Here is a 13,839-nt window from a genome sequence, read left to right on the forward strand (position 1 = left end):
CCATGCTGATGGGCTTTTGGAATCACTTGATTATGAATCAGTTGATGCTTTCGAACCATGCCTCATGGGCAAGATGACTAAGACTCCGTTCTCCAGAACAATGGAGCGAGCAACAGATTTGTTGGAAATCATACATACTTATGTATGTGGTCTGATGAATATTGAGGCTCGTGGCAGGTATCATTATTTTCTGATCTTCACAGATGATTTGAGCAGATATGAGTATATCTACTTGATGAAACACAAGTCTGAAACATTTGAAAAGTTCAAAGAATTTCAGAGTGAAGTGGAGAATCATCGTAACAAAAATGAAAGTTTCTATGATATGATCGCAGAAGTAAAATATTTGAGTTACGAGTTTGGCCTTCAGTTAAAAACAATGTGAAATAGTTTCACTACACACGCCACCTGGAACACCAGAGCATAATGGTATGTCCGAACGTCATAACCGTACTTTATTAGATATGGTGTGATCTATGATGTCTCTTACCGATCTACCACTATCGTTTTGGGGTTATGCATTAGAGACAGCTGCATTCACGTTACATAGGGCACCATATAAATCCGTTGAGACGACACTGTATGAACTATGGTTTGCCAAGAAACCTAAGCTGTCGTTTCTTAAAGTTTGGGGTTGCAATGCTTATGTGAAAAAGTTTCAACCTGATAAGCTCTAACCCAAATTGGAGAAGTGCGTCTTCATAGGATACCCAAAAGAAAATGTTGGGTACACCTTCTATCACAGATCCGAAGGCAATATATTCGTTGCTTTGAATGGATCCTTTCTAGAAAAGGAGTTTCTCTCGAAAGAAGTGAGTGGGAGGAAAGTAGAACTTGATGAGGTAACTGTACCTGCTCCCTTATTTGGCAAGTAGTTCATCACAGAAATCTATTCCTGTGACTACTACACCGATTAGTGAGGAAGCTAATGATGATGATCATGTAACTTCAGATCAAGTTACTACCGAACCTCGTAGGTAAACCAGAGTGAGATCCGCACCAGAGTGGTACGGTAATCCTGTTCTGGAGGTCATGTTGCTTGACCATGACGAGCCTACGAAATATGAGGAAGCGATGATGAGCCCAGATTCCGCGAAATGGCTTGAGGCCATGAAATCTAAGATGAGATCCATGTATGAGAACAAAGTATGGACTTTGATTGACTTGCCCAATAAACGGTGAGCCATTGAGATTAAATGGATCTTAAAGAGGAAGACGGACGCTGATAGTAGTGTTACTATCTACAAAGCTAGAATTGCCGCAAAAAGGTTTTCGACAAGTTCAAGGTGTTGACTACGATGAGAGTTTCTCACTCGTATCTATGCTTAAGTCTGTCCGAATCATGTTAGCAATTGCCGCATTTTATGAAATCTGGCAAATGGATAAAGAAAACTACATTCCTTAATGGATTTATTAAAGAAGAGTTGTATATGATGCAACCAGAAGGTTTTGTCAATCCTAAAGGTACTAACAAAATATGCAAGCTCCAGCGATCCATCTATGTACTGGTGCAACCATCTCGGAGTTGGAATATACGCTTTGATAAGTTGATCAAAGCATATAGTTTTATACAGACTTGCGGTGAAGCCTGTATTTACGAGAAAGTGAATGGGAGCACTACAGCATTTCTGATAAGTATATGTGAAAGACATATTGTTGATCGGAGATAATGTAGAATTATTCTGCAAAGCATAAAGGAATGTTTGAAAGGAGTTTTTCAAAGAAAGACCTCGGTGAAGCTGCTTACATATTGAGCATCAAGATCTATAGAGATAGATCAAGACGCTTGATAAGTTTTTCAATGAGTACATAACTTGACAAGATTTTGAAGTAGTTCAAAATGGAACAGTCAAAGAAGGAGTTCTTGCCTGTGTTACAAAGGTGTGAAGTTGAGTAAGACTCAAAACCCGACCACGGCAGAAGATAGAGAGAGAATGAAAGTCATTCCCTATGCCTCAGCCATAGGTTCTATAAAGTATGCCATGCTGTGTACCAGACCTATTGTATACCCTGCCCTGAGTTTGGCAAGGGAGTACAATAGTGATCTAGAAGTAGATCACTGGACATTGGTCAAAATTATCCTTAGTGGAATAAGGATATGTTTCTCGATTATGGAGGTGACAAAAGGTTCGTCGTAAAGGGTTACGTCGATGCAAGTTTTGACACTGATCCAGATGACTCTAAGTCTCAATCTGGATACATATTGAAAGTGGGAGCAATTAGCTGGAGTAGCTCCATGCAGAGCATTGTTGACATAGAAATTTGCAAAATACTTACGGATCTGAATGTGGCAGACCCGTTGACTAAACTTCTCTCACAAGCAAAACATGATCACACCTTAGTACTGTTTTGGTGTTAATCACATAGTGATGTGAACTAGATTATTGACTCTAGTAAACCCTCTGGGTGTTGGTCATGTCGATGTGAACTATGGGTGTTAATCACATGGTGATGTGAACTATTGATGTTAAATCACATGGCAATGTGAACTAGATTATTGACTCTAGTGCAAGTGGGAGACTGAAGGAAATATGCCCTAGAGGCAATAATAAAGTTATTATTTATTTCCTTATATCATGATAAATGTTTATTATTCATGCTAGAATTGTATTAACCGGAAACATAATACATGTGTGAATACATAGACAAACAGAGTGTCACTAGTATGCCTCTACTTGACTAGCTCATTGATCAAAGATGGTTATGTTTCCTAACCATAGACATGAGTTGTCATTTGATTAACGGGATCACATCATTAGGAGAATGATGTGATTGACTTGACCCATTTCGTAGCATAGCACTTGATCGTTTAGTTTGTTGCTATTGCTTTCTTCATAACTTATACATGTTCCTATGAATATGAGATTATGCAACTCCAGTTTACCGGAGGAACACTTTGTGTGCTACCAAACGTCACAATGTAACTGGGTGATTATAAAGGTGCTCTACAGGTGTCTCTGAAGGTACTTGTTGGGTTGGCGTATTTCGAGATTAGGATTTGTCAGTCCGATTGTCGGAGAGGTATCTCTGGGCCCTCTCGGTAATGCACATCACTTAATCCTTGCAAGCAATGCAACTAATGAGTTAGTTGTGAGATGATGTATTCCGGAACGAGTAAAGAGACTTGCCGATAACGAGATTTAACTAGGTATTGAGATATCGACGATCGAATCTCGGGAAAGTAACATACCGATGACAAAGGGAACAACGTATGTTCTTATGTAGTCTGACCGATAAAGATCTTCGTAGAATATGTGGGAGCCAATATGAGCATCCAGGTTCTGCAATTGGCTATTGACCAGAGATGTGTCTCGGTCATGTCTACATTGTTCTCGAACCCGTAGGGTCCGCGCGCTTAACGTTACGACGACAGTTTCATTATGAGTTTATATATTTTGATGTACCGAAGGTTGTTCGGAGTCCCGGATATGATCACGGACATGACGAGGAGTCTCGAAATGGTCGAGACATAAAGATCGATATATTGGTCGGCTATATTCGGACACCGGAAGTGTTTCGGGTGATTTCGGAGAAAACGGGAGTGCCGGAAGGGTTACCGGAACCCCCCGGGGAAGTATTGGGCCTTAGTGGGCCTAAGGGGAGAGAGAGGGCAGCAGCCGAGGAGGTGGCGTGCCCCCTCCCATGGGGAGTCCGTATTGGACTAGGGGAGGGGGGAGCGGCCCCTCTTTCCCTCCCCCTCTCCCTCTCCCTCTCTTTCCTTCCCCCTTCTCTCTTCCTAGTTGGACTAGGAAAGGGGAGTCCTACTCCTACTAGGAGGAGGACTCCCCCCCTCGGCGCGCCCCAAGGGCCGGCCGGCCTCTCCCCCTTGCACCTTTATATACGGGGGCAGGGGGGCACCTCTAGACACACAAGTTGATCTTCGTGATCGTTCTCTTAGCCGTGTGCGGTGCCCCCTCCACCATAATCCTCGATAATATTGTAGCGTTGCTTAGGCGAAGTCCTCCGACGGTAGAACATCAAGATCATCACCACGCCATCGTGCTGACGGAACTCTTCCCCGACACTTTGCTAGATCGGAGTCCGAGGATCATCATCGAGCTGAACGTGTGCTAGAACTCGGAGGTGCCGTAGTTTCGGTGCTTGATCGGTCGGGCCGTGAAGACATATGACTACATCAACTGCGTTGTGCTAACGCTTCCGCTTCCGGTCTACGAGGGTACGTAGACAACCCTCTCCCCTCTCGTTGCTATGCATCACCATGATCTTGCGTGTGTGTAGGAATTTTTTTGAAATTACTACGTTCCCCAACACATACACACCAACAAAAATGGTTTGTTCGATCTCGATCGTAGTGATACACATATTCATAATATTCAAGCCAAAAAGATGCAATGTTAATGATGATAGTGCAACTTATTTGTGGCACTGCCGGTTAGGTCATATTGGTGTAAAGCGCATGAAGAAAATGCATGCTGATGGGCTTTTGGAATCACTTGATTATGAATCAGTTGATGCTTGCGAACCATGCCTCATGGGCAAGATGACTAAGACTCCGTTCTCCGGAACAATGCAGCAAGCAACAGATTTGTTGGAAATCATACATACTGATGTATGTGGTCCGATGAATATTGAAGCCCACGGCAGGTATCATTATTTTCTGATCTTCACATATGATTTGAGCAGATATGAGTATATCTACTTGATGAAACAAAAGTCTGAAATATTTGAAAAGTTCATATAATTTCAGATTGTAGTGGAAAATCATCGTAACAAGAAAATAAAGTTTCTACGATCTGATCGTGGAGGAGAATATTTGAGTTACGAGTTTGGCCTTCAGTTAAAACAATGTGAAATAGTTTCACTACTCACGCCACCTGGAACACCATAGTGTAATGGTGTGTCCGAACGTCATAACCGTACTTTATTAGATATAGTAGGATCTATGAAGTCTCTTACCGATCTACCACTACCTAAGGATGGTGTGTCCGCACGCTTAACGCTACGATGATAGTTATATTATGAATTTATATGTTTTGATGTACCGAAGGAGTTCGGAGTCCCGGATGAGATCGGGGACATGACGAGGAGTCTCGAAATGGTTGAGACGTAAAGAGGGGGGGCGCCCCCTTCCTTCCTTCTCCTTTTCCCTTCCCTTTCCTTTCCTCCTACTCCTACTACTTGGAAGGGTCCTAGTTCTACTAGGAAAGGGGGAATCCTACTCCCGGTGGGAGTAGGACTCCCCTAGGGCGTGCCATAGAGAGGGTCGGCCCTACCCCTCCTCCACTCCTTTATATACGGGGAAGGGGGCACCCCAAAGACACACCAATTGATCTCTTGATCTCTTAGCCGTGTGCGGTGCCCCCTCCACCATAATCCACCTCGGTCATATCGTAGCGGTGCTTAGGCGAAGCCCTGCGTCGGTAGAACATCATCATTGTCACCACGCCGCCGAGCTGACGGAACTCTCCCTCAAAGCTCGGCTGGATCGGAGTTCGAGGGACGTCATCGAGTTGAACGTGTGCAGAACTCGGAGGTGCCGTGCGTTCGGTACTTGATCGGTCGGATCGTGAAGACGTACGACTACATCAACCGCGTTGTGCTAACGCTTCCGCTTTCGGTCTACGAGGGTACGTAGACAACACTCTCCCCTCTTGTTGCTATGCATCACCATGATCTTGCGTGTGCGTAGGAAATTTTTGAAATTACTACGTTCCCCAACACCAATAGCAGCACAATGCTTCTTCAGAGTTTTCAATAATCTTTCTTCTTCATGCTCTGAAAGGTTAGCACTAATAATAACAGGATATATCTTATTTTCATCAAGATAAGCATATTTAAGATTATCAGGCAAAGGTTTAAGCTCAAACACGGGATCACCCTTGGGTGGAGGAGGATCCCCCAAAATTTCAACAGGCAAGTTATGATGCAAAATAGGTTCCTGTTTAAAGAATACTTCATCCATTTCCCTTCTTTCATTCATGAACATATCATTTTCATGGTCTAGCAAATAGTGCTCTAAAGGATCACTAGGAGGTACGACAATAGAAGCAAGACCAATAATTTCATCCTTACCGGGCAATTCTTCCTCACGATGTTGTTTACTAAATTTAGAGAAATTAAACTCATGAACCATATCATCCAAGCCAACAATAACAATATTCTTAGTGCAGTCTATGGTAGCATTGACAGTGTTCAAGAAGGGCCTACCAAATATGATGGGACAAAAGCTATCTTGTGGGGAAGTAAGAACAAGAAAATCAGCAGGATATTTAGTTTTCCCACACAAGACTTCAACATCTCTAACAATTCCAATTGGTTCAATAGTATCTCTATTAGCAAGTTTAATTGTGTCAATATCTTCCAACTCAACAGGTGCAATATCATGCATAATTTCTTTGTATAAGTCATGAGGTACAACACTAGCACTAGCACCCATATCACATAAGCCATGATAACAATGATCTCCTATTTTAACAGAAATAACAGGAACGCCTACCACAGGTCTATGTTTATCTTTAGCACAAGGTTTAGCAATTCTAGCAGTTTCACCTTCGAACTGAATAAATGCCCATCAATATTATCAGACAAGAGATCCTTAACAATAGCAATATTAGGTTTTACTTTAACTTGCTCAGGAGGTGTATATGTTCTAATATTGCTTTTACGAACAACAGTTGAAGCTTTAGCATGATCCTTTACTCTAACAGGGAAAGGTGGTTTCTCAATATAAGAAGTAGGAACAATATGATCATTATAAGTGACAGTCTTTTCTTCAACTTTAATAGGTGCAACTACTTTTACTTCTATGGGAGGGTGATATTTAAACCACTTCTCCTTGGGGAGATCAACATAAGTAGCAAAAGATTCACAGAAAGAAGCTACTATCTCAAAGTCAAGTCCATATTTAGTGCTAAACTTACGGAAAATATCGGTATCCATAAAAGATTTAACACAATCAAACTTAGGTGTCATACCTGACTCCTTACCTTTATCGAGGTCCCAATCTTCAGAGTTGCATTTAACTCTATCCAATAAATTCCATCTGAATTCAATAGTCTTCATCATAAAAGAGCCATCACAAGAAGTATCGAGCATGTTGCGATTGTTTTCAGAAAGCCAAGCATAAAAACTTTGCATAATTATTTCTCTTTGGAGCTCATGATTGCGGCATGAATATAACATTGATTTAAGCCTCCCCCAAGCTTGAGCGATGTTTTCTCCTTCGCGAGGCCAGAAATTATATATATAATCGCGATCACGATGAACAAGATGCATAGGGTAATATTTTTTGATGAAGTTCCACCTTCAATCTTTTATAGTCCCATGATCTCATATCATCACATTGCCTATACCATACCAGTGCGTCTCCCTTCAAAGATAAAGGGAAGGCCTTCTTCTTAGCAACATCATCGGGTATACCTGCAAGCTTAAATAATCCACAAACTTCATCCACATATATTAAGTGCTCATCAGGATGCTTTGTTCTATCTCCTGTAAAAGGTCAGGTAGCAGTCTTTCCAACATACCCGAAGGAAATTCAAAAGGAGTTTCATTTTCCATAGGTTCAGTAGGTTGAGGAGAAACTCTTTGGTCTACCGGACAGGGTGAAGATACCCCGAACAAGCCCCTCAGAGATTTACTTTTCATAGTAACAAGTGACAGTAAATTTCAGCATACTATATAAATTTTTCCTTACCAAATTCCACCTACCAAAGGCGCTACACTCCCCGGCAACGGCGCCAGAAAAGAGTCTTGATGACCCACAAGTATAGGGGATCTATCGTAGTCCTTTCGATAAGTAAGAGTGTCGAACCCAACGTGGAGCAGAAGGAAATGATAAGCGGTTTTCAGCAAGGTACTCTCTACAAGTACTAAAATAAGTGGTAACAGATAGTTTTGTGATAGGATAAATTGTAACGAGCAACTAGTAACAAAAGTAAATAAAGTGCAGCAAGGTGGCCCAATCCTTTTGTAGCAAAGGACAAGCCAGAACAAACTCTTATAATAGGAAAAGCACTCCCGAGGACACATGGGAATATCGTCAAGCTAGTTTTCATCACGTTCATATGATTCGCGTTAGATACTTTGATAATTTGATATGTGGGTGCACCGGTGCTTGGGTGCTGTTTTTACTTGAACAAGCATCCCACTTATGATTAACCTCTATTGCAAGCATCCGCAACTACAACAAAAGTATTAAGGTAAACCTAACCATAGCATGAAACATGTGGATCCAAATCAGCCCCTTACGAGGCAACGCAAAAACTAGGGTTTAAGCTTCTGTCACTCTAGCAACCCATCATCTACTTATTACTTCCCAATGCCTTCCTCTAGGCCCAAATAATGGTGAAGTGTTATGTAGTCGACGTTCACATAACACCACGAGAGGCTAGACAACATACATCTTATCAAAATATCAAACGAATACCAAATTCACATGACTACTCATAGCAAGACTTCTCCCTTGTCCTCAGGAACGAATGTAATTACTCACGAAGCATATTCATGTTCATAATCAGAGGGATAATAATATGCATATAGGATCTGAACATGCAATCTTTCACCAATTAAACCAACTAGCATCAACTACAAGGAGTAATCAACACTACTAGCAACCTACTAGCACCAATCCCGGACTTTGAGACAAGAATTGGATACAAGAGATGAACTAGGCTTTGGAGATGAGATGGTGCTGGTGAAGATGTTGATGGAGATTGCCCTCTCCCGATGAGAGGAGCGTTGGTGATGACGATGGTGATGATTTCCCCCTCCAGGAGGGAAGTATCCCCGGCAGAACAGCTCTGCCGAAGCTCTTGATTGGATCCGCCAAGGTTCCGCCTCGTGGCGGCGGAGTCTCGTCGCGAAAAATTCCTCTCTATTTTTTATCATCAAAAGTCCTCATATAGGAGAAGATGGGCATCGGAGAGCCACCAGGGGGCCCACGAGGTAGGGGGCGCCCCCCCCACCCTCGTGAGAGGGGTGTGGGCCCCCTGGCCTTCATCTTTTGCGAGGATTTTTCTTTATTTATTTTAAGACGTTCCGTGGAGTTTCAGGACTTTTGGAGTTGCGTAGAATAGGTCTCTAATATTTGCTCCTTTTCCAGCCCAGAATTCCAGTTGCCGGCATTCTCCCTCTTTATGTAAACCTTGTAAAATAAGAGAGAATATCCATAAGTATTGTGACATAAAGTGAAATAACAGTCCATAATGCAATAAATATCGATATAAAAGCATGATGCAAAATTGACGTATCAGGTCGCCATGCAGATATGCAATTTCCAATGTTGAAACCCTAGGAGTGCAATAATACATGTCTCAAATATTGTAGGCAAAGCACGTTGTCAACCGATGGCTTGCTTTGAGAGCACCAAAAAGCAACAGGCCATGCACTTGCTCCACAAACTAGACAAGTTCCCTCTCGACAACTAGATACTACCACAGAGATGGTGCAGTCTACAAGCGGCCTCCAGTCAAGCTTCTGTGAAACGAGCTCAAACTTTTACTACAGTTTATAGTGGCCATATGATGACTCTGTGCCGGGTGCCAAGGATATCAAATGATGTTCCGTGGATTTAAACAGCTACATCAGGTATGCCGCCGAGGCACAATCGCCACTTCCGGTGGCAACGCCTGCCCCTCCCGGTGGTAGGGTATGCCCCTCCTTTAGCTGCACAAGACCTACACATGTTGTAAAGACAACATATAGGATTTTTCAAACTGCTTTTCGACATGATTTCATGTGGCTGCCATGCAGATCTGCGATTTCCCTCCTTGAAACCTTGTGAGTGCAATAAAGGTCTAAAAAATTACAAGTGGGCCCAAAAATTGTCAAGCCCTCGCACGTGTCATCCGATGGCCTCCTTTGAAAGCACAAGAAGTTCGAGGCCAATAGAGCAATGGGTCCTGCACTTCCTTCACAAACCGGACAAGTTCCTTCTCAACAACTTGATACTACCCCGAAGATGATGCAGTTTACAAGCGGCCTCCGGTCAGGCTTCTGCGAAACACGGTCAAACTATTAACACACCCTAGAGTGGTCAGATGATGACACTCTGTCAGGTCCCGAGGATTTCGGGCATCCTAAGATTTTCCGTGGATTTAAACGGTTGCATCTGGCATGTCGTTGAGACACATTCGCCCCCCCCCCCTTGTGGTGGGGCCTGCCCCTCCTTCGGCTGCACAAAGCCTATTCATGTAGCAAAGACAACATATAAGATTTTCCAAACCGCTTCGACCAGATTTCATGCGACCGCTATGCAGACCTGTAATTTCCCGTGTTGAAACCCTATGAGTGCAATAAATGTCTCAAGCCCAAAAATGCCAAGGCATGGCACTTGTTAAGTGATGTCCTCCTTTCAGAGCACAAGAAGTTTCGAGGCCAATGGAGCAATGGGTCCTACACCACTGGCGGAGCTACGTTGGGGCCAGCCAGTGCTGGAGCCCGCCCAACATTTCAAAATGTATACACTGTACATATACATGTGGAGCCTTATAAAATGAGCTTATACTGACTATTTCCTACTATTTAGCCTACCCAGCCCGCCCGAGACTGAGCTTCAAGCTCCGCCACTGCCTGGCACGTGTCATAGTAAATACGTATCTATGAGTTGGAAATTAGGCCCTCCTCGGTGCTTCATGGTGGACAGGTGCTAAGCATGCCACCTAAGCAAAACATGACATGGCACAACAATTAACAAGGAGAGAGACCACTTTGATGACCGCAGGAAAAACCAATGCCAAGCGCGTGAACCTAGATAAAGCACTTAAATGAAAGAAGCAGACCAGTGCATGAAAGAGTTTAGGTGCTACTCCCTCCATTCCCAAATATAAGTGTTTTTAGAGATTCCGACAAGTGAGTATGAAGCAAAATGAGTGAATGTACACTGTAAAATATGTCTACATACATCCGTATGTTGTAATCCATTAGAAATGTTTAAAAAGACTTATATTTAGAAACGGAGGGAGTAGATCATTAAATAAAGTGAGCTTAGCAATAACAAGTTAAACATCTATACATTGTGGAATTGAGTTTCTAAGCTATTTAATACACTTAGCACCTTGTCTAAGCACCTTTGCATTGGAAATGGATTTAGGAACCACTCTTGATCCTCTAGGTTCTTCTTTGCCAGTAACTAATAGTCCATGAAAGCCAGGTATCACTTCTATTAGAGTCGGCTATCTCATAATTAAGATTGATCATTTTGCATACGCTGGTCAACATGAGAAACAAATAAGATCAGACTACTTATAATTTATGGCACAAGAAAATAAGATCACTTTGCTTGAATTATGAATGAAACAATTCTTTGCGAACTTGCCACATGGCATTTCATTGTCGCGACCTTATTGTATGGTTCTCGGCATATGTCGCCTTCGCCGAGTGCCTTCTCTTTGCTGAGTCCGTTTTACTTGCCTCTCGGTAACGTCGGGTATTTTCCGTGCTCCATTCTTTGTCGAGTACGGCTCTCAGCGTACGACATGTTTGCCGAGAGCCCGTGCTTTGGCTATCGGTGTATCCCAAAACACTCAGTTTCCAACGATTTTGTTGAAATTAACCCAGTTGCACTGAAGTTTGTTTTTCTGTTATTCTGTAACAATAACGCACACTCTGTACGTGGTGCGACTGACTAGCTGTAGTGTTTACTTTGCCGTTGTAATTCAGTTATTCAGCTAGCCACGATCTGTCCGTGGGATGGCACGGGGAAACCGGATCGTGGGCAGCAATTCTGTTAGGAAGGAATAAAAGGAAAGCCAGAAAAGACGCACATTACGCGTCGCAAAACTGCCTCACCAGCGTTCGTGTGTGTGGTGTCTCCTGCTAGTCATCTTCCTCCTTGTGTCCATCTCGTGTGTGTGATCCTGAGAGTGTTTGATCTAACAGATTTTCCAGTAGTGTGCATATGCTATTTCATAATGGCGAGTGCTGGGCGCTGGCGCGCCGGCCCAAATTTGGGCCGGTCGGTCGCTAGCCGCACGACCCACGCGTGCGTAACCGCACGATCTGCTGTTCCTTCTCCATCCTCCTCGCACATCTCTCTCTCGAGAAAAAATAAGGAGCGCTCTCGACAGCACACCGCACCCTCCGCATCTTGCGCACCCGCACCCCCATCATAGCTCGCCATCTTCGCCGGTTGCAGCTCGCCGGCATCGTATCTCGCCGCCAGAAAAAGGTTCGATTCAGCTCTCCAGTAGTTCTCGTCCCATCCATGATTGTAGCAAAAAAAATGACGGCTGTTGCTATCCGTGTTGCTGGTTCCAACAGAGCCCAACGATGCAACTCCCCTGTTGTGGTGCCAGCAAAAACCAATGATGCATCTCCCCGTCATGCTGGTCCCATCGCAGGTTCCAGCGAAAGGAAATTGTCGGTTGCAACAAAATTGGCACATGGTTCCAGCAAAAATCGTGATATGATGGTAGCAAATTTTGAGGTTGGTTCCAGCAAAAATAAAAAACGATGGAAGCAAACATGCAAAAACATGGGAAATGTTCCAACAATCGAAACACCGAAGGTAGCAAAAATTGAAGTGGTTCCAGCAAAACAAAACACCATTGGAAACAAAATTCTAAAAATTGGGTGTTTGTTCCAGCAAAAGAAAAAATGTCTAATTGTAGCAAAAAAATGGATTTGGTTCCAGCAAACTAGAACACCGGTGGTAGCAAAAATTGGCATTGGTTCCAGCAAAATCAAGAGCGCCAGTGGTAACAAAATTTTGAGCTAGTTCCAGCAATCCTAAAGAGCGGTGGTAGCAAAAAAAACAGTAAAATTGGGACGAAACCAAAAAACATTGGTAGTAGCAATTTTAGGTGCTGGTCCGAGCTTCTTGCTGCCGTAGTTGTAGCACTTAGCTGGGGCGTTCTCGCCGTCTTGCTGGTTGCAGACCGCCTCGTCAGTGCAGCTGGGCATCGGCGGCCGTCGTCATTCTCAACGCTTGCCTCTGCTGCTTGCAGGCCCACCAGATGTGGCTTGCAGCTCCCCTTGCACAGCACTTCAACGCCTCATACTCCAGCCCGTGAGGAAGCAACTTCGTTTGGACGCAGTTACAACAGCGGCCAGCGCAGTGAACACCGGCCGACGGTGGAAGTGGGGCTTGCGTGGAGCGGGGTGCGGAGAGGACGAGAGTGAGATAAAATGGGAGATGGTGTGGCGGAGGGCTCTCGCTAGAGACGGAATGGAGGAAGGGAAGGGAAGGGAAAGGGAGGGGATTGGATAGAGGATGGAGATGCACTGCGTTTGTGGATAAGAAAAGAGAAGTGGTGGAGGAGATAAGGCTCGTGGGCCTGCAGTGGACACGCGTGAGGGAGGAGACCGGCCGAGCGCTCGGCCGGTCGTCCGTTCCGAAACGTTTCCCTTTCATAATGGGTCCCGATAACTGCCACACATGTGGTGTATCGGATAGTTGTGCCACACGCCTCGTGTGGCATGGACAGCAACCAGCCCACACATCTACGTGTGGGCAAAACAACTAATGCCCACACACATCTTTTTTTCCCTCCTGAACCCTCTCACACGCGTGCGTGTGGGCGAAGTTGATAATGCCCACACGCCTGTATGTCAGGCCTTGTACCCTTCTGGTCCCGCACGCGACGCGTGACGCCCACCGCGCGCCCGCAGTTGCCATGGTCCAGACCCTCGTCCATATTCATTTATCTGCGGTTGCCATGTCGCTGAACTACGGTTGCCATGTCGGACAACTGCAGTTGCCATGGTTGCTCAACTGCAGTTGCCATGTATGGTCTGATCTAATGTAGTTGCCATGATTTCATAACTTTAGGAGTTGCCACATACTAACACTAGGCGGTTGAGAGAGTTGTCATGTGCTCACAAGCATGCTAAGGCAGTTGCCATGTAAAAAGGAAGAGTTGCCATCTGCTTAGTGCA

Source organism: Triticum dicoccoides, chromosome 5A (assembly GCF_002162155.2).
Source record: "Triticum dicoccoides isolate Atlit2015 ecotype Zavitan chromosome 5A, WEW_v2.0, whole genome shotgun sequence".
NCBI lineage: Eukaryota > Viridiplantae > Streptophyta > Magnoliopsida > Poales > Poaceae > Triticum > Triticum dicoccoides.